The following is a 24,608-nucleotide window of genomic DNA, read 5'->3' as shown; positions in this document are numbered from 1 at the left end:
TTGAGTATGTCTAAGAAGGGCTAGAGGGAGACATGATAGCAGTCTTCCAATATCTCAAGGGCTGCCACAAAGAAGAGGGAAGACAAGCTATTCTCTAAAGCTCCTCCAAAGGCAGGACGAAGCAATGGGAGGAAACTAATCAAGGAGAGAAGCAACTTAGAAGTAAGGAGGAATTTCCCGACAGTTAGAACAATTAATAAGTGGAACGACTTGCCTGCAGAAGTTGTCAATGCTCCAACACTGGAAATTTTTAAGAAAATGTTGGATAGCCATTTGTCTGAAATGGTGTAGGGCTTCCTGCCTGGGCAGGGGGTTGGACTAGAAGACCTCCAATGTCCCTTCCAACTTGTTGTTGTTGTTGTTGTTGTTGTTAACCTAAGAAGCAGGTGGCCAGTTCCAAATTTTAGGAAGGAAATGCTGATATCAATATACAGTCCAGGTGAGTGCAGAAAATCAAAAGACACTAAATAAAATATGGTGTTCTTTTAATCTGCAGTAACCATCCTTCAAGGCTTACCCTCATTCAGTGAAAGATTGGAGTTTATTTCATGACTATGGAATTAATTTTGGCTACTGCAGTGTTGGCAAATTTGTTAATGTGCTCTACAGCAAGGATGCAAGTAGCTAATCCTGGGACAATAGGTGACCTATTGAGCACCTTTTCAGTAGCCTTCGGGGTGTGGGGAACAAAATGTGGATTTATTTTTGTGTTTGTGTACAGTTTTATCAGGAAAAACGTGGCGCCTTATCACTTTGTAGATTTTACCCCTTAAACTTTATCCTATCTCTCATTTTTTGGAGTCCAGCCTTCTAAACTTGCTGTCTGGGATGTGAGCATTGTATGCTACTCTTGCGTATCAACTTTTGAGGATAAAAAGTCCAGAAATATTTTACAAGAAGAGTTCTCCACTCCTCTGTAAACAACAAAATACCTTATCCCATCAGACTTGAAGTCCTAGGCTTAGAAAACTTGGAACTCCGTCGCCTTCGACAAGACCTAAGCTTAACTCACAGAATCATCTATTGTAATGTCCTTCCTGTCAAAGACTACTTCAGCTTTAATTGCAATAATACAAGGGCAACCAACAGATTTAAACTTAATGTCAACCGCTTTAATCTAGATTGCAGAAAATATGACTTCTGTAACAGAATCATCAGTGCTTGGAACACTTTACCTGACTCTGTGGTCTCTTCCCATAATCCTAAAAACTTTAACCAAAAACTTTCTACTGTTGACCTCACCCCATTCCTAAGAGGACCATAAGGGGCGTGCATAAGCGCACAAACGTGCCTACCGTTCCTGTCCTATTGTTTTCTTTTCTTCTTCCTATATATGTTTATATGTGTATATACTATATAATCTTTTTGTATGATGTTGTGACAAAATAAATAAATAAAATAAAAATAAAGGAGAAATGTTTTCCCTTCCTCTAGAATCTTGAATTAGGATGGAGAGAGAAAACAATGTTGTCCATTTATGTTTTAGAATACAGAAACTTGGGTCCTTTCTTGATACACTCACGTGCGTGCGTGCACACACACACACACTCACTCTCTCTCTCTCTCTCTCACACACACACACACACACACACACACACACACTGTCAGGGGAGACACAGTTAAAGTCTAACTATTGGTGGCACTGCTCAAAATTGTCAGTCAACAGATGACTGCGAGCACTATGATCTTTGCCTGATTTATGATCAGAATAACAACAACAACATTAAAGAAAACTTGCTGGTTTTTTTTTTTTAAAAAAAGATGTAATTTTCCAAAATAAACTTTGCATTCTAGAACCTGGATGAATAATGCACCTTGAGAGAATTATGGGCGTAGCATCTGTGGGATGCATGGGTTTTCATATCTTGAAGGGTTGATTACTGCAGAATATATTTCATTATGGAAAAACAAGGGGAGACTCCGAAAAATTATGCAGGTCAACAGAGCTTCTTCTATAACCTTGTGTGACTTCAATGAGATCATCTTTAGATAGCTCCAGGGTCAGGAGATCCTTGGCTCGGCTTAGATTACGATCCGCTTCCCCACTACATGGAAGTTATTGCTCCTCTTCTCCACAAAATAAATGCAAAATTGCAAGCAAGCAAATGATTAGAGCTGCGGATTAGATTTTTTTAAAAATTTGAATTTATATCCCGCCCTTCTCCGAAGACTCAGGGCGGCTTACAATGTGTTAAGCAATAGTCTTCATCCATTTGTATATTATATACAAAGTCAACTTAATTGCCCCCAACAATCTGGGTCCTCATTTTACCTACCTTATAAAGGATGGAAGGCTGAGTCAACCTTGGGCCTGGTGGGACTTGAACTTGCAGTAATTGCAAGCAGCTGCTGTTAATAACAGACTGCTTAGTCTGTTGAGCCACCAGAGGCTAAACAACCACCAGATTAGAGTTCTTTTTATTGGCCAAGTGTGATTGGACACACAATGAATTTGCCGTTGGTGCATACACTCTCAGTGCACGTAAAGAAAAAAGATACCTTCATCAAGAATCGTAAGGTACAATACTTAATGATAGTCACAGGGTACAAATAAGCAATCGAATCATACTAGGAAACAATCGAGATGAATCGTAAGGATACAAGCAACAAAGTTACAGTCATGCAGTCATGAGTGGGAGGAAATGGGTGATAGGAACGATGAGAAGATTAATAGTAATAGTAATGCAGACTTAGTGAATAGTTTGACAGTGCTGAAGGAATTATTTGTTTAGCAGGGTGATGGTGTTAGGGAAAAAACTGTTCTTGTGTCTAGTTGTTCCGGTATGCAGTGTAGTGTAAGAGCGTACTGCTGCTACTGTTTCTTCTCCTCCCTGTTCCTCTTCTTCTTTCCTCATAATGGGGGCGGGGGAAATAGCACTTTTTTTTTAATTTCATTTTGTCACAACAGTATATACAATCATCAACATAAACAATAACCCATCATGAGAGAAAAAAAAGTATATATAAGTAAAAGTATGCAACAACTATGTTAATTTGATATAATGAAGGGAACAATAGGACAGGAATGGTAGGCACTTTTGTGCTCTTATGCAAGCCCCTTATAGTCCTCTTAGGAATGGGGTGAGGTCAATAGTAGACAGTTTTTGGTTGAAGATTTTGGGGTTTTGAGTAGAGACTATAGAGTCAGGTAGTGAGTTCCAAGCGTTAACAACTCTGTTACAAAAGTCATATTTTCTGCAATCAAGTTTGAAGCGGTTGACATTAAGTTTGAATCTATTGTTTGCTCTTGTATTGTTGTGATTGAAGCTGAAGTAGTCTTTTACAGGAAGGATATTACAATAGATGATTCTGTGTGTTAAACACAGATCATGTTGGAGTCGGCGGCGTTCTAAGTTTTCTAGTCCCAGGATTTCTAGCCTGGTGGTATAAGGTATTTTGTTGTTTTCGGAGGAGCGAAGAACTCTTCTAGTAAAATATTTCTGGACGCGTTCGATAGTATTAATGTCAGAGATGTGGTATGGGTTCCAGACGGATGAGCTGTATTCAAGAATAGCTCTGGCAAATGTTTTGTATGCTCTGGTTAGTAGTGTAGAGTTTTTGGAAAAGAAGCTACATAAAATTAGGTTTACAACTCTTAGAGCTTTTCTTAGTTTTCTTAGTTTCACTTGAATGAAACTAAATTGGGTTTCCAGCATAGAACTTGGGGGAAGGATTTCTGTTGGCCATGGGCTCCAAGCATAAATTCAAGCAGGCTCTCAATTTAGTAGTGATGGTGATTCCAATTGTTGAAAAATCTTCTCTTGCAAACCCACCATCTCCATCAGACAATTCCTGCCTGCAGAAAGTCTTTAGAATTTTTACATGGTGAAAAATTAAGACGGCTTTCTTCCATAGCAATTATTTTTGAAGGACAATTGAAATTGCAGGCAACTCAGGTATGCCCTGGTAATTTAGGTTTCATTCAATCCTTCTTTCGATTGTTGAAATGTCACTCCACAATTACCATGCGTTCACGGTAAATATAATGACCTATTTTGCTTTTCAGGTAGAGAGCAAAATATATTGTCCTAGATTTTTTGAGTCTTTTGGTCTAAAGCTTCTACTCCAGTTTTTATCCAGTGAAATAACATCACTGTACAGTAAATTAAAAACTTAGCTTAAAAGCAAGCATTAATGGCTTTGATCATATTACCATCATTCAACTGTTACTTTAAAACTTTTCTAACTCATTTGATATATTTGATTTTTTTTTCAACTTGAAAATATTGTTTGCTTGTAAAAACAGCCAAAGAACCCCCATAAACATCCTTCCATTGTCAATGCTTTGATTTTAGTACTATTCCATAGTTCAATTTCATCTAAGCATTAATTTTGACAAAAATTTCCCAGCGTTGTCTACTTATCTAAGCCAAATTCCATGTTGATGAATTCATCACTAAAGATTTGAATTGTAGTTACAGTGACTAAATTTCTCCGGATGATTTTTTTCTCAATAGCTTCAAATCATCCATGTACAACAGATATGAAACATTTTTTCCTTGCTTAAATAATTCATAGCTTGATGACATCTTATTCAAAAAGTTTGGAATCAGAGCCATATTAAAAGGGAATAGAGAAAAGAATATCCTTGAAAATGTTCTTCCCTGATTTGGACTTCTCCAAAATGTTTTCTTATTTGCCATCAGTGTTTTTTTTTTTAATTGCCTTATTTGAAGGCTTAATAATTAGGCTTACTAATTCTAAAAAAAAATCCAAAAAGACAAACCTTTAGACAACAATTGTGGAGGTTGGGATATTTTGCTTGTTGTTTTTCTCTTATCTTTTATTATCAGAAGCATTGGGTATGTAGTGAGCTAATCATCTATTAATCCTTGATTAAATATTTGATTAAAATGATTTGCAAAATTCGAAGGTAAAATGGGTAGATGTTCAAGCCAAAATCTTGAAGCTCATGATTTCACTCCAATTCTTCATATATATATTTGTTTTCTGAGGTTTTCACGGGTGTTTGTATATAGGTCTTTGGTTGTTCGGGTTTTCTCCCGTGTAAAATTGGAAGTGTCTTGGCGACGTTTCGACGAAGTCTCATTCGTCATCTTCAGGCTTCAGCTTCGTGCTTCTGGGAGCAATGTGTGATCGCAGCTGTTTCTTCCTTTTAACTGCTAGTGGGGGTTTGAACTGATTGGGTGGGAGCTTGGCTGTGCTCTGATTGGATGGGGTTTTTTCTGTGCTCTGATTGGCTGGGGGTGTGTCCTGTGTTGGTGGGGGCTTGGTTGTGCTCAGTCTAATCTGTGCTGCAGGGGGATTTGAGCTGGTGAGCTGCACTGCTGCTGTTTGGCTTCGTGTTCGTGGTCGTGCTACATCTTCGTAGTGGGTGTCAGTCTGCTGCATGTATGGATTGGAGGGGTTTGAAGTGGCTAATGTTGCAGCTGCGGTCTGGCTTCTGGTCCTTGGTCGTGCTTCCTGATCAGTGTGGGTTTGGGTGTGCTTTCTGGGTGGATGTGGTGGTGACATCCTGTGTGGACCTCGTGAGTGTGGGTCTGGTGTCATTCCTCGTGTTAGGGACACGTTTGTCAATAAGGGCAGGTTTCAAATGGCTGGTAGGCGGAGGTATCATCTCGCTTGTTCATGCTGTGTGGGCGTTTTCTATCTCGATGGCTTCTCTGATTATTCTGTTGTTAAAGTGTTCAGTTTTGGCGATAGTTCTGGTCTTTTAAAGTCAATATCGTGTCCTGTGACTTTAAAGTGTTGGACCAGGGAAGAAGTTGGTTCCTCTTTTTTGAATGAGTTCTTGTGTTCTTCAATGCGTGCACTTATTCTTCTGTTGGTTTGTCCAATGTATGTGGTGGGGCAGGCGGTGCATGGGATTTCATATACTCCTTGATTTTCTAACTCAATTTTGTCTTTGGGGTTTCTTAGGATGGTGGATATTTTTTGGTTTGTGCAGAATGCTGTCTTGATGTTATGTTTGTGGAGGATCTTGCTGATTCTGTCTGTGGTGCCTTTTATATATGGGAGGAGGGCTGTGCCATTTTCTTGCTCTCTGTCTTGGGTTTTAGTGGGGGGTTCTTTTTGGATTAGTTTGGTAATCTTATTTCTCTGGAATCCATTCAGTAAAAAACTCATTCCAGTTCATAGAGATCATAAAGAAACAAAACTTACAGCCCAGCGACCTACTCGTGAGCTTTGATGTCATATCCCTCTTCACCCAAGTGCCAATCAAAGAAGCCTTGACAGCTATCCAAAACAAATATAACCCCCCCAAGCACATACTAGATCTGACCAACCACTGCCTATCCAACACATACTTCATCTATAACGGACAAAAATACAAACAAATAGAAGGCGCACCCATGGGATCACCCCTCTCACCTGTCATTGCCAACCTCTACATGGAACACTTTGAAACCCAAGCACTAGAAAAATCTGATCACAAACCCAAACTCTGGCTCAGATACGTAGACGACACCTTCATAATCTGGCCACACGGAAAGAAAAACTTGAAAACTTCCTCACACACCTCAATAGCCTACACCCCAAAATACAGTTCACCATGGAAACAGAAGTTAACAACCAACTTCCTTCCTAGATGTCTTAGTCTACAAGAAACCCAATGGCTCCCTAGGACACACCATCTACCAGAAGAAAACACACACAAACCGCTATCTGCATGCACTCTCACACCACCACCCAGCACAGATCAACTCCGTAGCCAAGACACTCATCTCTAGAACAAAATGCTTAGCTGACGAACAACACCTAAAAACCGAACTACAGACTCTCACAAACGTACTAACATCCAATGGATTCCAGAGAAATAAGATTACCAAACTAATCCAAAAGGAACCCCCCACTAAAACCCAAGACAGAGAGCAAGAAAATGGCACAGCCCTCCTCCCATATATAAAAGGCACCACAGACAGAATCAGCAAGATCCTCCACAAACATAACATCAAGACAGCATTCTGCACAAACCAAAAATATCCACCATCCTAAGAAACCCCAAAGACAAAATTGAGTTAGAAAATCAAGGAGTATATGAAATCCCATGCACCGCCTGCCCCACCACATACATTGGACAAACCAACAGAAGAATAAGTGCACGCATTGAAGAACACAAGAACTCATTCAAAAAAGAGGAACCAACTTCTTCCCTGGTCCAACACTTTAAAGTCACAGGACACGATATTGACTTTAAAAAGACCAGAACTATCGCCAAAACTGAACACTTTAACAACAGAATAATCAGAGAAGCCATCGAGATAGAAAAACGCCCACACAGCATGAACAAACGAGATGATACCTCCGCCTACCAGCCATTTGGAAACCTGCCCTTATTGACAAACGTGTCCCTAACACGAGGAATGACACCAGACCCACACTCACGAGGTCCACACAGGATGTCACCACCACACATCCACCCAGAAAGCACACCCAAACCCACACTGATCAGGAAGCACGACCAAGGACCAGAAGCCAGACCGCAGCTGCAACATTAGCCACTTCAAACCCCTCCAATCCATACATGCAGCAGACTGACACCCACTACGAAGATGTAGCACGACCACGAACACGAAGCCAAACAGCAGCAGTGCAGCTCACCAGCTCAAATCCCCCTGCAGCACAGATTAGACTGAGCACAACCAAGCCCCCACCAACACAGGACACACCCCAGCCAATCAGAGCACAGAAAAACCCCCATCCAATCAGAGCACAGCCAAGCTCCCACCCAATCAGTTCAAACCCCCACTAGCAGTTAAAAGGAAGAAACAGCTGCGATCACACATTGCTCCCAGAAGCACGAAGCTGAAGCCTGAAGATGACGAATGAGACTTCGTCGAAACGTCGCCAAGACACTTCCAATTTTACACGGGAGAAAACCCGAACAACCAAAGACCTATATATATATATATATATATATATATATATATAGTTTGTTCATTCACAATTTCTGCTGTTAAGACAATATTTTTCCATGTGTTTACTTTTTGCTTCTTTTTCTATATCAGACATTCATGTGTTCATTTAATTGTGCTTTATTTGGTTATCCAATATTTTTTTGTTTTTCCTCCAAAATTCCAATATTTATTCTGCCTTTTAGGAGATTCAATTGGCTTGGGGTTTTCAGCTGAAACTATATATATAGATATTTAAAAAAACCCAAACAAACCACGAGTTCTTCAAAATTGTCTATTCTGTTGAAATTTTCTTAGAAATTACCATACTTTGAATCTCTCATGAGTTCTACAAATGTTTTGCTGCCAGATTGTATTGCCTTTTCAAAAAAAAAAAACACCTTATTTTTCTGTTGTAGTTGTTGCCTACAATTTTGTAGGTTACTAATTTTTTCTTGAAAATTTATTCATTTTCCAATCTTTTTTTTCATTATGGCATCTGACGTTCGATTTGACAGCTTGCTTTCAAACTATAACATAAATAGATAGATGATAGATAGATAGATAGATAGATAGATAGATAGATAGATAGATAGATAGATAGATGGTAGATATAGATTAATTAGAACTAGAACTAGAATTGAACTGGAACGGACCCTGGAGGTCTTCTAGTCCAGCCCCCCTGGTGAAACATACTATTTCAGATAAGTGACTGTCTAGTCTCTACTTAAAAACTTCCAGTAATGGAGTGCCCACGATTTCTGAAGATAGTTATAGTTAATTATAGTTATAGATAGTTATTGTTATAGTAACTTTATATATGGTAAATATTGGTAAGGTATTTACTGAAACCTTGGAAAGCCACAAAGACTGTGAATTGAGCGTATAATCAAAAACCAAGACATTCACACCACCTGACAACTCAGTAAATGCAAGAAGACAAGTCTTCTTCCAGGACAGCTTCTCTAAAAATTCTTGTTTCCTTGGAAAACTTCTAAAAGCAAATTCGATTACAAGTTAAATGACAGCTGGTAGAGGGAGAAAAAAAAACAAAGCCAAAAAACAACAACAACCCAGGAGGAATTATTTGGGTGGCTCTGACTTAAAAGACATCTTGACAAAACTAAAACAACAACAACATCATACAAACCAAATATCAGAACGATTCAAGGTAGATGGAATTATTAGCTGCCGATATCCATTGAGGAAAGTTGTCCGCTAACAGACCAATGAGAACGTTTTCAACAGCTTTTTACTTTATTGACCTGTATTTGGTGTGTGTGGGGGGGATTATTTCATAACCGACTTCTTAAAGTATGCAAGTGCATGAGTGTAAACTTAAAGAAGGCAGAACAAGACAGGGCAGGAAACTTTCTGACTGTTTGCTTAAAACCCTACTTGCTAGGATTAACTGTGTTCTACTTCGTACCTTTTTGACCAAAGGTTAGGTAGGGGTCAAGTGAAAGATTTCAACACATCTCAAACAGGCTTTCTCCGAGAACGGGGGAAAGCTTTTCACCACTTTGGCCCTAATGCTCTCATCTTAAACACCACTTTGTTTTATTTGTATATGCAAAGAGGCAAGCAGGGACTTTTCTAACCCTCCCCGACTCTCTCTCGCCAGTCCTGACCATCCATCATTTTCTGTCTTGGGGAAGTTGTGATGGAGATGCTATCAGAGACACTGTTTAAATACTTGGCAGCCAAACAGGAACCTAAGTGGACCACGGCAGCTCAGTGTGTGACAGCTGGAAAATGGAAACAAGGCATCACAGGCACGTTTTAATGGAAGGGGGAAACTGGGTGGATGGGGAAAGGGGGAGAGATCACTCAACAACTGGAAATGGGAAAGTGTTGTGCATCTCAGGGACGTTGGTGGTGGGCTCCTTGCGGTTCTTCCTTTTTCCTCTACTCCAACATGCTGCAGAGCTTGTTCTTTTTGTAACCTAGTGGTGATAGCTGACAAGAATGGATATTATTGAGTAGAGTATTGCAGGGGTCCCCAACCTTTCGGACCTCAGGGACCACTAAATTCATAATTTTAAATCCCACGGACCACTAATATGATCCATAGAGGCTCTGAAGGCTGGGGACAGCAAAAAAGTCACTTCCTGTCCAACTGGAAGTTGGTAAACAGGCTGTTTTTGGCCTCCGGAGGGCCTCCAGGGAGATGGGGAAGGTCGTTTTCGCCCTCCCCAGTTTCATAGAGAGGCTCTGGAGACAGGTAAGAGAGAAAAATGGGCCTATCGGGCCATCGCGTGTCGGAGGGGAAGAGCCGTGTGCGCATGTGCGGGGGTGGGGCGCATAGAATTATGGGTGTGGGCACACCCGGCCGTGACCATCCCCCGGCACATGATGGCAAAAAGGTTAGGGTCTCCTGCTTGAGCAGGGGGTTTGACCTATTAGGTCCCTTCCAACTCTGTTAATCTGTTAATCTATGCTCAGAGGTGGGATTCAGCAGGTTCTGACCAGTTCTGGAGAACCGGTAGTGGAAATTTTGAGTAGTTCAGAGAACCGGTAGTAAAAATTCTAACTGGTCCCGCCCCCATCTATTCTCTACCTCCCGAGTCCCAGATGATCGGGAGGAAATGGGGATCTTGTAGTAACCTTCCCCTGGAGTGGGGAGGGAATGGAGTATCTTTCCCCTGCCACGCCCACCAAGCCACGCCCACAGAACCAGTAGTAAAAAAATTTAAAACCCACCACTGATGTAGACGTCGTTTATGTCTAAGCGACCACTAGAAAACATTCCTCCCACCAACACTGATAGAGCAAGCTACTATAGGATATAAACTGAGAGCAAGCCCCACTCTTTACTAGCACTGATGATGTTATCTGGCTGGGTAATGAAACGTCTGCAAGAAAACCACCAAGCTCAGAGACCACCAAGGACCCCTCATTTCAACCCTGAGCTACAAATATTCTCTCTCATGTGTTTGCATTAGAATTAAATGTTCTGCTATCTGATTTAGGCAAGAAACAGAGCCGACCTGCAAATCAATATGGCAGCCAACCCTGCCATGTAGCTCTCCGCGGTCTTAGAACCTGAGTCTTGTAACCATCGGAGAACATGTTAGCTGCAACGTGGACCTGATGAAATAAACTGCAGGCATTAAAGGGAGAAAGAGGGAGAAACCATCAGCATTTTGCTCTGGCTAAGCATAAACTGCACTTTTCTTCCTCCAGCGATGAAATTGTGCAGCATACAAAGAAATTCCCCTTCAGTATAATTTATCTGCCTGAACTCCCTCTCTTTATCACAGTAGGAAAATAAAATATAGCTATTTAGCAAAAAGCATTTTATCCAGTTCTAAAGCAAGCACATATCAAAGGAGTTAAAAAAAACAAAACCCTTCGCAATAAATCCATCCCAGGCACACAGTTCTCCTCCCTGTGCATTTTTTCCTTGTTATTTCTTGTTTGTTTTGTTTTAAAAGAGAGAGTGGAAAAAAAGACTAACAATCCCAACAGCAACCGGCTGACATAATGAGACGCTGTCCTTCTGCAACAAACCGAGTTCAATAGTTTAATTTTTGTTAACCGAAATCCCTTGTAGGAAGGTAAATTACATTGCATTTTCTATTACTAGCTCTGTTAATTGTCAAGCAGTAAGAGTTTATGCACTCATCCAGAGCAGCCGAGAATTTCCCATAATGTTACAAAATAAAACCTGACAAAGCACAATAATCTTTAGTTTATTGATGTGTTACTAGGCTGTGGAAAAGCACCAGATCCGTAATGTGCTTTGCTTAGGAAATTGGGGTCTAGGGAGAAATACTGGGAATAACGCAGGATTGTATTCCCCGCTCTTTCTGCTTCTTCTTCGCTCGCTCACTTTTGCATAAGGGCATAGATACACCAACACTGCTACCAAATTTTCAAAATAGTTCCTTTTTGGTGGTTTGATTGGATTTTCAGGGAAAGAAAAAAGAACACAAAGCTCTCCATAATTAGGATGAAAAAGCAGGCGGAATATCGGAGAAGAGGAGCAAAAGCTGAGCGATTGTTAAATTTCAGAACCTGATGATTTAATCCTGGAGACTTTTTGCTTGCATATTTGTTTGTTTGTTTGTTTTGGGGACAAAGCATGGTGGATGATGGGTCTGAAGAGTGGACCGGGGTGAAATTCAGCAGGTACTAGCCGGCTTCGGCAAACCGCTAGCAGCAGCTGTGGGAGGCTCCACCCACCCATGCAAACATCATGACGTCACTATTTTGCGACATTTTCAGCTTCTGCGCATGCGCAGACAACGACACATGCGAGCAAAATCAGCACGTGTGTGGCACACGTACATTTGCAAACCAGTAGGGAAGGAGATCAACCCTGATTGCTCTTTAGAAGGCCAGATCCTGAAGATAAAATTGAAATACTTTGGCCACCTAATGAGAAAGAAGGACTCACTGGAGAAGAGCCTAATGCTAGGAAAGATTGAGGGCAAAAGAAGAAGGAGACGACAGAGAACGAGGTGGCTGGATGGAGTCACTGAAACAGTAGGCATGAGTTTAAATGGACTCCAGAGGATGGTAGAGGACAGGAAGGCCTGGAGGAATGTTGTCCATGGGGTCGCGATGGGTCGGACACGACCTCGCAACTAACAACAAGGGAAGGTAAGTGAATTTCACCCCTGGAGTGGACTATCTCCCACCATTTCACCTCTTGTTCTAAAAAATGTTCCTGGATGCAACTGAAGTTTGTTTTTAATCCTAACACGTTTATATGATCTGTAATCATTAACCCAAGAATTAGTTAGAAAAGACAAATTAGCCATTTATAAGTCATTTTGTTTTGTCCTTATATTACCGTATAGTAGATTCATCCATGGAGGGAGAATCTGGAAAATTTTCTTTTAAAATCTCCAGTTCTGAATCCCTGTATAATTTGACAGCGTTGCCAGGATTACTTTTCAATCCATTCCGTAGCAGGGAGGTATAATATCGTATTACCTTTGTTAGGATCAGCTGGAGAAGGAGAGAGACGCGGAGAGAGAATATAAGAGAGAGTTGAAGATATTGACAAGTCAATTAGTCTGGCCTTAGATGGTCAGGTACCCTTCAGATGTACTGAAATAGCAATTTCTGAATTTGGCACCGTGCATACATTCATTGGATGATCTGAAAAGAGATTTACTCCTTACCTGTAAACTCTCACAGTGTGACCAAGTACTTTGGAAAAGCAATGTTCTTGAATCCATTGAGGCCATCTTCTGATATCTGGTCAACTTCTGATGTCATGAAGGATTCTCAATATGGTGAAAACGAAAACAGAAATCTCACCAATGCTTTGCCTGTATCCTTAGTAGGGCCATACTTGGAATACTGAATCCAGTTCTGATCACCACAATATATATATATATAAAGATTGGGACTCTGAAAAGAGTATAGAGAAGAGCAACAAGAATGATTAGGGAGCTGGAGGCTAAAATATACAAAGAACGGTTACAGGATTTGGGTATGTCTAGTTTAATGAAAAATCTAGTTTAGTGAAAAGACGGACTATGGGGTGACATGATAGCAGTCTTCCAATATTTGAAGGGCTCCTACAAAGACGAGAGGGATAAACTATTTTCCATAGCAGTAAAAGGTAATAAAAGAAACCATGGATGGAAACTAATGGAGAGAAACAACCTAGAACTAAGGAGACAGCAATCAACCAGTGGAAAAGCTTGCCTTCAGAAGTTATGGGTGCTCCATCACTAGAGGCTTTCAAAAAGAGACTGGATAACCAATTGTCTGAAATGGTAGAAGGTGTCCTGCTTGATCAGGGGATTGGACTAGAAGACCTCCAAGGTCTCTTCCAACTCTATTATCCGAAGTTCTGTGCTGTCTCTCACATAGAGATTTGACGGAGAAGTTGAGATCTTGACTTCATTAAGCATCTGCACTAAAGTGCAAGGAACATGAACGTGCAAGCAATTGATCATAGATCCATAAGACTCTTTTAAAACTTTCAATGACTTTCTTCAGATCTTCAAATCTTCCTTTCCCCCCACCCTGCATTCATACATGATTAACTTGTGTTTTTCACTGGATAATATGTGCACTGCAGAAGTGGGTTTCAGCAGGTTCTGACCAGTTCTGGAGAACCGGTAGCGGAAATTTTGAGTAGTTCGGAGAACCAGTAAATACCACCTCTGACTGGCCCCGCCCCCATCTATTCTCTGCCTCCTGAGTCCCAGCTGATCGGGAGGGAATGGGGATTTTGCAGTAACCTTCCCCTAGAGTGGGGAGGGAATGGAGATTTTACAGTATCCTTCCCCTGCCAAGCCCACCAAACCACACCCACAGAACCAGTAGTAAAAATTCTGACTGGCCCCCTCCCATCTATTCTCAGCCTCCTGAATAGCAGCTGATCGGGAGGGAATGGGGATTTTGCAGTAACCTTCCCCTAGAGTGGGGAGGGAATGGAGATTTTACAGTATCCTTCCCCTGCCAAGCCCACCAAACCACACCCACAGAACCAGTAGTAAAAATTCTGACTGGCCCCGCCCCCATCTATTCTCAGCCTCCTGAATAGCAGTTGATTGGGAGGAAATGGGGATTTTGCAGTAACCTTGACCTGTCAGGCCCACCTAGCCACACCCACCTAGGCACATCACGCCAACCAAGCCACACCCACAGAACCAGTAGTAAAAAAAAATTGAATCCCACCACTGGTGCACTGAAATGCAATATGCTTTTTTTGGCAACCTAGGGCTTCTCAGCATCATATGAGAGTCCTTGAGAGAGTTTTTTTTAAGGGGGAGGGAGGCGTCATTGATTAAAATACATTAAAGGGATGGAATGAATGACTAAATGAATGAAACTCCCTCTCCTTTGGGTGCCTTCAGTTCTTCTGGAGTTTCAAGGGGAAGGCAGAGGAAGTCTTTATTTTATTTTATTTTTTTCTTATTTTGCATTTAAGGGGAGAGAGAAAGAGAGAGAGAGAGAGAGAGAGAGATGCTCCAGCTTGCAATAAAAGATGGCAAGGTGATAAATTAGTGCTCTCAACTGAAATTGATTACCTTGTGTTCCCATCTAGTTCATATGGCAGCAACACAGATGCTCTGGAGCACCTTAATGGCACATTGGAGAAAACCCATCAGGCTGGCCCTGAGGAGCACTTGTGCACGTCCCTCCCTCCCTCACTGCACAAAGGAGAAATCAGCCTTCACTCTCCCCCCCTCCCCTGTGGATCTAGGAAAACCCTGTACCTTGTGGATTTTCCTTAAATATCTCTGGACTGTAGAGTTTTGGAGCTTTGTGCGGGTTGGTTTCTGAAAGTTTTGTTACCAGGCTAGGTAACATCTTCAGCAGAATTTAGGGTATGTCAGTGTTGGTGTTCTTCTGCTTATGAGGGCTTTGTGTGGTCAGTAGGAATTGCGACGGGAGGGTCATGTCAGGTGAGGGTCCTGTGATGGGTCAGGTGTGGGTCATGTCAGGTGAGGGGTCTTGTGATGGGTATGGTGTGAGAGGGCCACATCAGATGTGAATCTTGTGATGGGTCAGGTGTGAGTCCTGTCATGTAAGGGTCTTGTGTGGAGTCTGCTGATGGGTCTTGTGATGGATCTAGTGAGGGGTCTTATGATGGGTATGGTGTGAGAGGGCCGCATCAGGTGAGGGTCTTGCAATGGATTAGGTGTGGGTCATGTCAGGTGAGGGTCTTGTGATGGTCTTGTGAGTGGTCTTGTAAGGGGTCAGGTGTGGGTCATGTTGGGTGAGGGTCTTGTGAGGAGTCTTGTGAGGGGTCTTGTAAGGGGTCAGGTGTGGGTCATATCAGGTGAGGGGTCTTGTGATGGGTCAGGTGTAAGTCCTGTCATGTAAGGGTCTTGTGTGGAGTCTACTGAGGGGTCTTGTGATGGATCTAGTGATGGGTCTTATGATGGGTATGGTGTGACAGGGCCACATCAGGTGAGGGTCTTGCAATGGATTAGGTGTGGGTCATGTCAGGTGAGGGTCGTGAGGGGTCTTGTGATGGGACAGGTGTGGGTCATGTCAGGTGAGGGTCTTGTGATGGTCTTGTGAGTGGTCTTGTAAGGGGTCAGGTGTGGGACATGTTGGGTGAGGGTCTTGTGAGGGATCTTGTGAGTGGTCTTGTAAGGGGTCAGTTGTGGGTCATGTTGGATGAGGGTCTTGTGAGGGGTCGTGTGATGGGACAGGTGTGAGTCATGTCAGGTTAGGGTCTTGTGATGGTGTTGTGAGGGGTCTTGTGATGGGACAGGTGTGGGTCATGTTGGGTGAGGGTCTTGTGTGGAGTCTAGTGATGGGTCTGGTGAGGGTCAGATGTGGGACACATCAGATGAGGGGTTTTGTGATGCGTCTTGTGAAGGGTGTTAGGATGGATCAGGTGTGGGTGACATCAGATGAGGGTCTTGCGAGGGGGTGAGGGGGAGGTCACATCAGAATCCAAATACTCTCAAGGAAACTTCTACAGGCACACCTTAATTTTCCAGATTACTAACCACAGCTCCTGTTACCTAAAGGAAGTATATTCGGCTTTTTTTTTTCCTTTTTGTTAAAAGCCACTTAAATGTAGATGGAGAAAAAAAATCCTGCTGAGATCCAAAGAGAACATCAGAAATGCAGGCAAAGTCTCAATAACAGCACAAAAGGTGATCTTTCATCGTTTGACCTTTCTGGAGCCTGCTCTTGTGTTTTGAAGCTAAGTGAAGAGCTAAATAGCGTCCCTTGTCTGTGTGAGGAGAAAGTCACAGGCAATGTAATATGTGGCAGAAGAAGGTGCGAATTAATATAATCCATCCTTTGAAATTTGAGGCCAGGTGGCAGTTTTGATCTCCTTCCGTATCAAAAGATTATTGATACCTACTGAATTTTGCAGGGCATCTCTGGATGTAAATCACTGACACTATTAAGGGGAGATGCCACCTTTCCCACCACTATCAACCCATGGAAATCTTCCCCGTGGCTAATTATTTGGGGGGAAATGATTTCTGTTTTGCATGGTTTGAATCCCCATCAATTCCACTAGAGGCATGAAATGAATTTGTCCTTATTTTCTGCTGGAAAGGAAGGTTATCCTTTTGCTTGCAGAAGGATGCAAGCTTCCAAAAAATGTCTCCTAGCACTTCTATTGTCTTAATCAGAAACTTGGGGGAGGGGGAGAAAGAGAGGAAGAGAGAAAGGGAGAAAGAGAGAGATATGGGGGGCGGGAAAAAGTAAACCACTGACACTTACATGTAAAATTTGGATTAAACTAATTTAATGTTATTATTTATTGTTTAAATGTTTTAGTATTTTTATTGGTTTTTAATTATTGTAAGTTGCCTAGAGTCACTACCTGGCAAGATGGATGGATGGATGGATGGATGGAAGGAAGAAAGAAAGAAAGGGAGGGAGGGAGGGAGGGAGGGAGGAGAGAGGGAGGGGAGGAAGGAAAGGAAAGGAAAGGAAAGGAAAGGAAAGGAAAGGAAAGGAACGCAGGAGGGAGGGAGGGAGGGATCGGAGAGAAGGAAGAAAGGAGAGGAAGGGAGGGAGGGAAGGAGGGAAGGGAAGGAAGGAGGGAGGGGGTGATGGATGGAGGGAAGGGAGGGAGGGAGGGAGGCAGGGAGAGAGGGAAGGAAGGAAGGGAGGGAGGGAGGCAGGGAGGGAGGGAGAGAGGAAGGAATCTCCCTTCTGTTGCATTGTTTCTACTTCTTAATTTCATTAAGAAGTAATGCTAACATTCTGAATACCTGCATCAGAGCAACTATTAAACAGAAAGTGAAAGCAGGATGATTGACATTTCTTTTGAAAACTCTCTTGAACGGAAGTCACAAGTTACAGAAAACTGGGTATAAAGCGTCCACCGGTTTCAAGACGTTGCAACGAAAAATGCTCAAAACATTTACAAAACATTAGGAATATTTGAATACAGTATAACGCACATTGTGAAATGAACAAGATTCGCTATAATCTACACCCCTCTAAGAGAGCTGGAGAAGAGACACCGACTCTGTTTCGCACGTCTCCATTCCTTAGTCCTCTCTTACGGTTGTAGCTGGGGAAAAAACCTGTCATGTCACTTTTTTTTGGTGCCGCTGTAACTTTGAATGGTCACTAAATGAACTGTTATAAGTCAAGGACTACCTGTATGAATCCCTACCCTGGAACAATTACACTGGGTTTTTGTGGTGGGATTCAAATAATTTAACAACCGGTTCTCTGCCCTAATGATTTCTTCCAACAACCAGTTCACCAAACTGCTCAGAAAGTTAACAACTGGTTCTCCCGAATTGGTGCGAACTGGCTGAATCTCACCACTGGTTGAACCCTTAATTTTTAGAGACATGATGGTAGTGTGCTGAATACAGCCAATATTGTGAGGGTTGCATGCAACCCCATTCTTGCCACAAACCACACCAAGCTTGGTCTTTTAAGGAGAGAATTTTGCTTCCAAGCAACAATCTCGTTTGAGCAATCGAGGAAAACACCGTTTACATTAATGCTAAGCAAGTCTCCGGCTGAGGAAGTTTCCTTCCATTTCCTCATATTGTGCAGCAAAATAATAAATTATTTGAACCATTCTATTATCCGTCCTCAACGGAAACGTACCAGGCCTGTCCTGAGTCTTCAAAAAGCTTGTTAATATGCAATCCTCCAGTACAACCGCTAAGTTTTTAAAGGTCACCCATGTTTTATTCATAAAGGGTGGTTTTCAGGAAGGGAAAAAGGTTACAGAGTCATGTAATGCCATATTCCAATTGTGGGGCTGCTTCAAAAGTGATTTTAAAAAGTGAATTTTCCCATGGCATATAGGGAGGGTGCAGGGTGGCAAGGAAGGGTGAGAGGCAGGCTGGAAGGACAGGGAACAGTGGAAGTACAAATGCATCCGGCTCCAAAGAAATGTCTCTATACAGGAGAACAAGCACAAAGAATGTTGAATTGCTCTTGAATTTTCTTACTGTTGCTGAAGGGGGCGCGATGGCCCAGTGGTTAAAGATGTTGAACTTGTCAGCTGGAGAGCTGACAGCCCGCGTTTGAGACCTGAGCTTTAGACAACAGGGTGAGTTCCCGTTCCTTCCTCCAGCTCCTGCCCATCTGGCTGTTCGAAATCAAGTAGATTAATAGGTACCACTTTGGTGGGAAGGGAACAGCATTCCTTGTGCCTTTGGTGTATAGCAGAGGTCAGCAACCTGCGGCTCTGGATGTGGCCCTTAAAAACATTGGTACTTTTTAAAGCTCACCCACAGGAAGCTAAAATGTAGATTTTGAAGGTAAACAGAGTTCTAATAATATTTAAGACTGTTGAGGGGGGTGGGTGAAAAATTGTGGCCATATGTTGTTCTTCCATACTTCCAGACCACAAGGGTTATCTGAAATGGACCTCTGGAGAATTGTAAAGGGGCATCAGGTCCATTAGCCATCCACAACATCTTTTTCAGCTTTACTGATGGGCTATCAGCCATTGGAATTCTCTCCCCCAGGTTGAATAATAAATAAAAAGCCATGGAGGGCAATTATCAGAGAACATTGAAGCTGATTGCACTTTGTTCTTCTTTGTACCGTGGAAATTATTTAATAAATATACAAATGAACAAACTCAAATGTTGGAGGTATGAAACACTTTGACCTCCCTCGTTGTGTTCTCTTCATTATCTTCTCATCCCCCATGCCATCTCTCTGTTTAATCAGAGAAGGATGAAGCTGTTGGTCTGCAGTTGGCAGGTCATGAAAGAGAATGGAATGAGGGTGGTTTCTAACTAGACTCATTTCTCCTTCTTTTCTGAAAACAAATTACTCTTTTTGAATGGAGAGACTGAAGACTGCATGCAATTATCTTCTGAATTCCAATATTCTGTTTCATCCAAAGTGAAACTTTGTGAAAGATTCAAGGCTGAAGGACTTAACCTTTCCTTTTGGATGTGTTGGGCTGCAACATGTATAAACCATAGGCAGATGACCAAGTATAATTGGTCTTGTAGCCCAACATAGATGGAAAGTACCAGGTTGAAGGCTGTAGCCAATAGCTTTGTGGCATTCATGGATGGAGAGCCAAGGAGTTGTGGTCCACCAGCAGCCTGCAGAGCTGGCAGTGGAGTTGGACAGTGAGGAGGCTGGGGAGGACAATGGGCCAGTCCTGGAATCAGGGGAAGGCCTGGATGAGGGCTCTGCGTCAGAGGCAGAAATGGGGCCAGGGCCATCTGGGAGCGATGCATGGACTCCGGATCCTCCAAAGGCAGAAAGCAGAGGCATAGGAACAGGAGAAGCCTGTTCCTAGTGCACGCATGTGAAGAGCTGCCAGAAGGTAAGAGCATATAAAGCGAAAAGGACAACTCAGGAGTAAGGCCAGGAGATGATTGGCCCCTCCCATAAGGCTTAAAAGAGCAGCAATGTTGCTACAATTGTTTCTAGTCTGCGTCTCTTGTTTCTAAACTTCATGGGGTTTTGCCAAGAAAAGCCTTTGGCAGAGTGCCAAAGAAGACAAAGGTTTGTGATAAGGCCAAAGGACTTTTTCTGAAGGATTTGTTTTGGAAATAATTGGACTAAGCTGAGAATGAAGTAATTCTCAGCTGTTCTAATAAAATACATTTGTTTAGGACTGATTTTGTCTGGTAATAACTACATAGGCCTCGGTCACAACACAAGGGAGGGGTGAGGACGAAATGTGGAGCATTGTTAACTCTGATCCTTTTGTGGAGTTTGCTAGCTGGTGCTAAGCTCTCCACATGATTGTCCCATGGTTGTTGTTTTTTTCTTGTTCTAAGGCGGCTTTCAAATGTGGTTGCTTTCAGGTATGTAGGTGTCTCTGTCTGAGCTGAAAGGGCCCTGGCCAGGCTGATATTTTAGATATAGGTTCTGGTTTTGTTTTATGAAGATAATTCTCTTTTTCTTTCATCCATCAAAATCTATAGCCCTTTAAATGCCCAATTCTTTTGCCAGGTCAAGAGATTTTGAAGGGAAGAGGAGCAATGACAAAGGCATTGGAAAATGAAACAAACGCGGTCGCGGTCCTTAACATAACTGCACCAGATGTCACCTGTTGTTCCAACCAATGGGTAGACATGATAGCAGTCTTCCAGATTTGAGGGGTGCCATAAAGAAGAGGGGATCAAATTATCCTCCAAAGCACCCGAAGGCAGGACAAGAAATAATGGTTGGAAACTAATCAAGGAGAGAAGCAACTTGGAATTAAGGAGAAACTTCCTGATAATTAGAACAGTTAATCAGTGGAACAGCTTGTCTCCAGAAATCGTGGGCGCTCCATCACTGGATGTTTTTAAGAAGAGTCTAGACTGTCACTTATCTGAAATTGTATAGGTTCTTCTGCTTGAGCAGGGGGTTGGACTAGAAGACCTCCGAGGTCCCTTCCTGCTCGTTCTATTCTATTCTATTCTATTCTATTCTATTCTATTCTATTCTATTCTATTCTATTCTATTCTATTCTATGCTTCATGAACCCTTGTCCGATCTGTACATTTGCTTAGCTAGACATTTTATGAAAATGTCATTTAGCTCTGTCTTTCCCCAACCTGGTGCTTTCAGATATCTTGGACTTCATCTCTACTAGTATCTTGGAAGCACAAATACAGATGGATGAACCACTAAAGGGCTATTTACGGGACCGCCTACTGCTACCGAATACCTCTCACCGACCCGTGCGCTCTCACAGAGAGGGACTCCTCAGGGTGCCGTTGGCGCGACAGTGTTGTCTGGCGACGCCCAGGGGAAGGGCCTTCTCTGTGGGGGCTCCCGCCCTCTGGAACGAACTCCCCCCAGGACTCCGTCAACTTCCGGACCTCCGAACCTTTCGTCGCGAGCTTAAAACTCACTTATTCATCTGCGCAGGACTGGGTTAGTTTTTTAAATTTATGGGTTTTTAATGGGTTTTTATTATTTATTCTAAATTTTTAATCTCGGCCAATTGAATAAGTTTTTTAATTGTATTTTAATTGTATTTATATTGTAATATTATTGTGTATTTTTATCTGGCTGTGAACCACCCTGAGTCCTTCGGGAGAAGGGCGGTATAGAAATTTAAATAATAAATAAATAAATAAATAAAATAAAGACAGTTTGTTTGGCAGGCAGTTTGATGTAGTGGTTAAGATGTTGGAGTAGACATTGAGAGACAATAAATTCTAGTCCTCCCTTAAAACCAGAAACTTGGTTGGGTGACTTTGGTTGGGTCAATCATTCCCTTCAGGGTTGTGGCTGTGATGGAAAATAAGAGGAAGCATTATATACATCATTGCGGAGTGCACAAAACAAAGGCAGGAAATAAATGTAATAAATAAAGCTTTTTCCTTGCAAATCTACCTTAACCTATATTTGTTTGGATACGGTACTTCTCTTTGAATAGAATGTTACTAAAATCAACAGCTGCAGCTTGGTTGCAGCACTGGCAGATACATTAATAGTTAATGGCTTCTACATATATATGAAGGTATTTCATTTATTTACCACCTCCTTATTCAGTCTGAGCAGTCTGTTGGCTAACTTTCAATGAAGTGCAATGTGGGAAAGAAAGAAATGTTACTTTATTATTAGAACCCTGGTGAAAGGACTTCAGCTCTTGACTGGTCTTTTAAAAGAGGATAAAGAGAAAGTGAAGACAACAGATGAAGATCTTTCTCTCAAATATATATTTGGGGAGTTTTAGCCACTGCTGGAATGAAACCTACCCTTTAATGTATGCGGATCTCAAATTATTCCTATTTAAAATCTGTCCTGTTGTAATTTTCTCCATATCATGTTACTGTGACAGGTGACAGGTGACAGGTGATAGAAAGGTCAATTGATCAAAATAGATAGATATAGACAGATACCGTAGATAGATAGATAGATAGATAGATAGATAGATAGAGAGAGAGAGAGAGAGAGAGAGAGAGAGAGAGAGAGATAAAGAGACAGAAAGAGACAGAAACAGAGAGAAATTATAGGTAGAAGATAGATAGATAGATAGATAGATAGATGATAGATAGATAGATAGATAGATAGATAGATAGATAGATAGATAGATAGAGGAAAGAGAGAGAAAGAAAGATATTATAGGTAGATGATAAATGATGATCGATAGAAAGAAAGATAGATAGATAGAAAGAAAGATAGATAGATAGACCGACAGACAGACAGACAGACAGATAGATAAGGGAAAGAGAGAAAGAAAAGTATATGAGAGAGAAAGATGGTAGAGGTAGAGACATGGAGGAGAGAGAGAAACAGGGAGAGCGAAAGAGACAGAGAATGCTATATATTTCCTTATTTTTTTTAAAAAAAAATCTATTATGTGTTATGGTGTAACGTGTAAAATGTATTGCATAAAATGATGCATTTAAGTTATATGAGTGTAAGGTACTATTTCTCATGTAAATTTTAAAGGTTCCTTAAAGATTGTTATGATAAAATGTTCTTTGCCCTTTCAAAAGACCTTTATGACAATAAAACAATTACTACATAATAAATACTCAATCTACCTACCTATCAAATATAGAAAGTGAAAACACCAGATGCAATACCTTTCATTGATAAAGATACCAATATCTACTCTTGTAAACCAACCAGTACTTTAAAACAAGGTTGGATAGAAAGATTGGCCATGAACTGTTTAATTAACTGGATGCCAAGAGGCTTAACAATGTTCCTGGGTTTCTGTCACTCTTTCTTTCTTTCTTTCTTTCTTTCTTTCTTTCTTTCTTTCTTTCTTTCTTTCTTTCTTTCTTTTTTTCTTTCCTTCCTTCCTTCCTTCCTTCCTCTCTCACTCGCTTTTTCTCCTAACACAGTGTGTGGTTTCTCCCCCTCTTCTCACTAAATATATTTTCCAGAGTCACAAACATGAAAAAAGGTATAAAATAAAGGAGATAGAGATGGATTGGGTTAATTAATGGTTAGGAACTGGCCTTTCACCTTGACAATTGTAGACAAGTTCAACCTAAGAGCTTAAATCAGGTTTGGCTGCTGGACGCTCAATGGATATTAATTCACATCATATAATGTGCCAGGATTGTCCCAGAAATGAACTTGTCAGGGATGTGACCTCCAAGTCACTGGATGGAGCAGGAAAACAGTGGGGTGATCGGTGTGAGATGAGTGGGAGTTAAAAAAGGCACACATTTCCTAGCCACTGATTGAAAATGACTTTTTCAATAGTTGGGATATTTCATTTTCAAAAAAGAAACATTAAACAGTTTCTAGTTAAGTTGCATCCATGTGCAGAAAATTTCCCCTGTATTCTCTATTCTTATTCAAGTGAAAGAGAATTGCTTTTCAAAAGGGTTTTCAAAAGAGAAGAGAATTTCAGGGACATTTTCCTAGATGGAAAACAGTGTCCTTGGTCTTCTTGAGTGAAAAAATGGCCAAGGAAGCCAAAAGAATGTCCTGCCTATCATTGCACAACCATGTCACGAGAGGTCTACATGCTCCCCAGCTTCTCACATTTCCATCAAATCTTAAAAAAAGGAAATTAGTATTTGCTTCTGCTTGGATTTATAACCTTCCTTCTCTCGAAAACCTAAAGGTAAAGGTTCCCCTCACACATATGTGCTAGTCATTACCGACTCTAGGGGGCGGTGCTCATCTCCGTTTCAAAGTCGAAGAGCCAGCGCTGTCCGAAGACGTCTCTGTGGTCATGTGACCGCCATGACTCAATGCCAAAGGCGCATGGAATGCTGTTATCTTCCCACCAAAGGTGGTACCTATTTTTCTACTTCCATTTTTTAAGTGCTTTCAAACTGCTAGGTTGGCAGAAGCTGGGACAAGTAACGGGAGCTCACCCCATTACACAGCACTAGGGATTCAAACCGCTGAACTGCCGACCTTTCGATCAACAAGCCCAGCGTC

General features: G+C 41.7%; 1 long non-coding RNA gene across 1 annotated transcript in view; it reads right to left on the bottom strand.

Annotated features, from left to right (window-relative positions):
• The window catches only part of LOC131184839 (uncharacterized), a 162,523-nt gene that overhangs the window by 111,590 nt on the left and 26,325 nt on the right, over positions 1-24,608 (bottom strand). Inside the window, exons 2-3 of the long non-coding RNA XR_009152041.1 lie at positions 12,992-13,223; positions 12,658-12,815 (exon numbers count right to left, since the gene is read on the bottom strand). This is a non-coding gene — a long non-coding RNA (uncharacterized LOC131184839). The remainder of the gene's footprint in view (positions 1-12,657; positions 12,816-12,991; positions 13,224-24,608) is intronic.

Source organism: Ahaetulla prasina, chromosome 13 (assembly GCF_028640845.1).
Source record: "Ahaetulla prasina isolate Xishuangbanna chromosome 13, ASM2864084v1, whole genome shotgun sequence".
In the NCBI taxonomy this organism is placed as follows: domain Eukaryota; kingdom Metazoa; phylum Chordata; class Lepidosauria; order Squamata; family Colubridae; genus Ahaetulla; species Ahaetulla prasina.
This window is presented reverse-complemented; position numbering and strand designations above follow the sequence as displayed.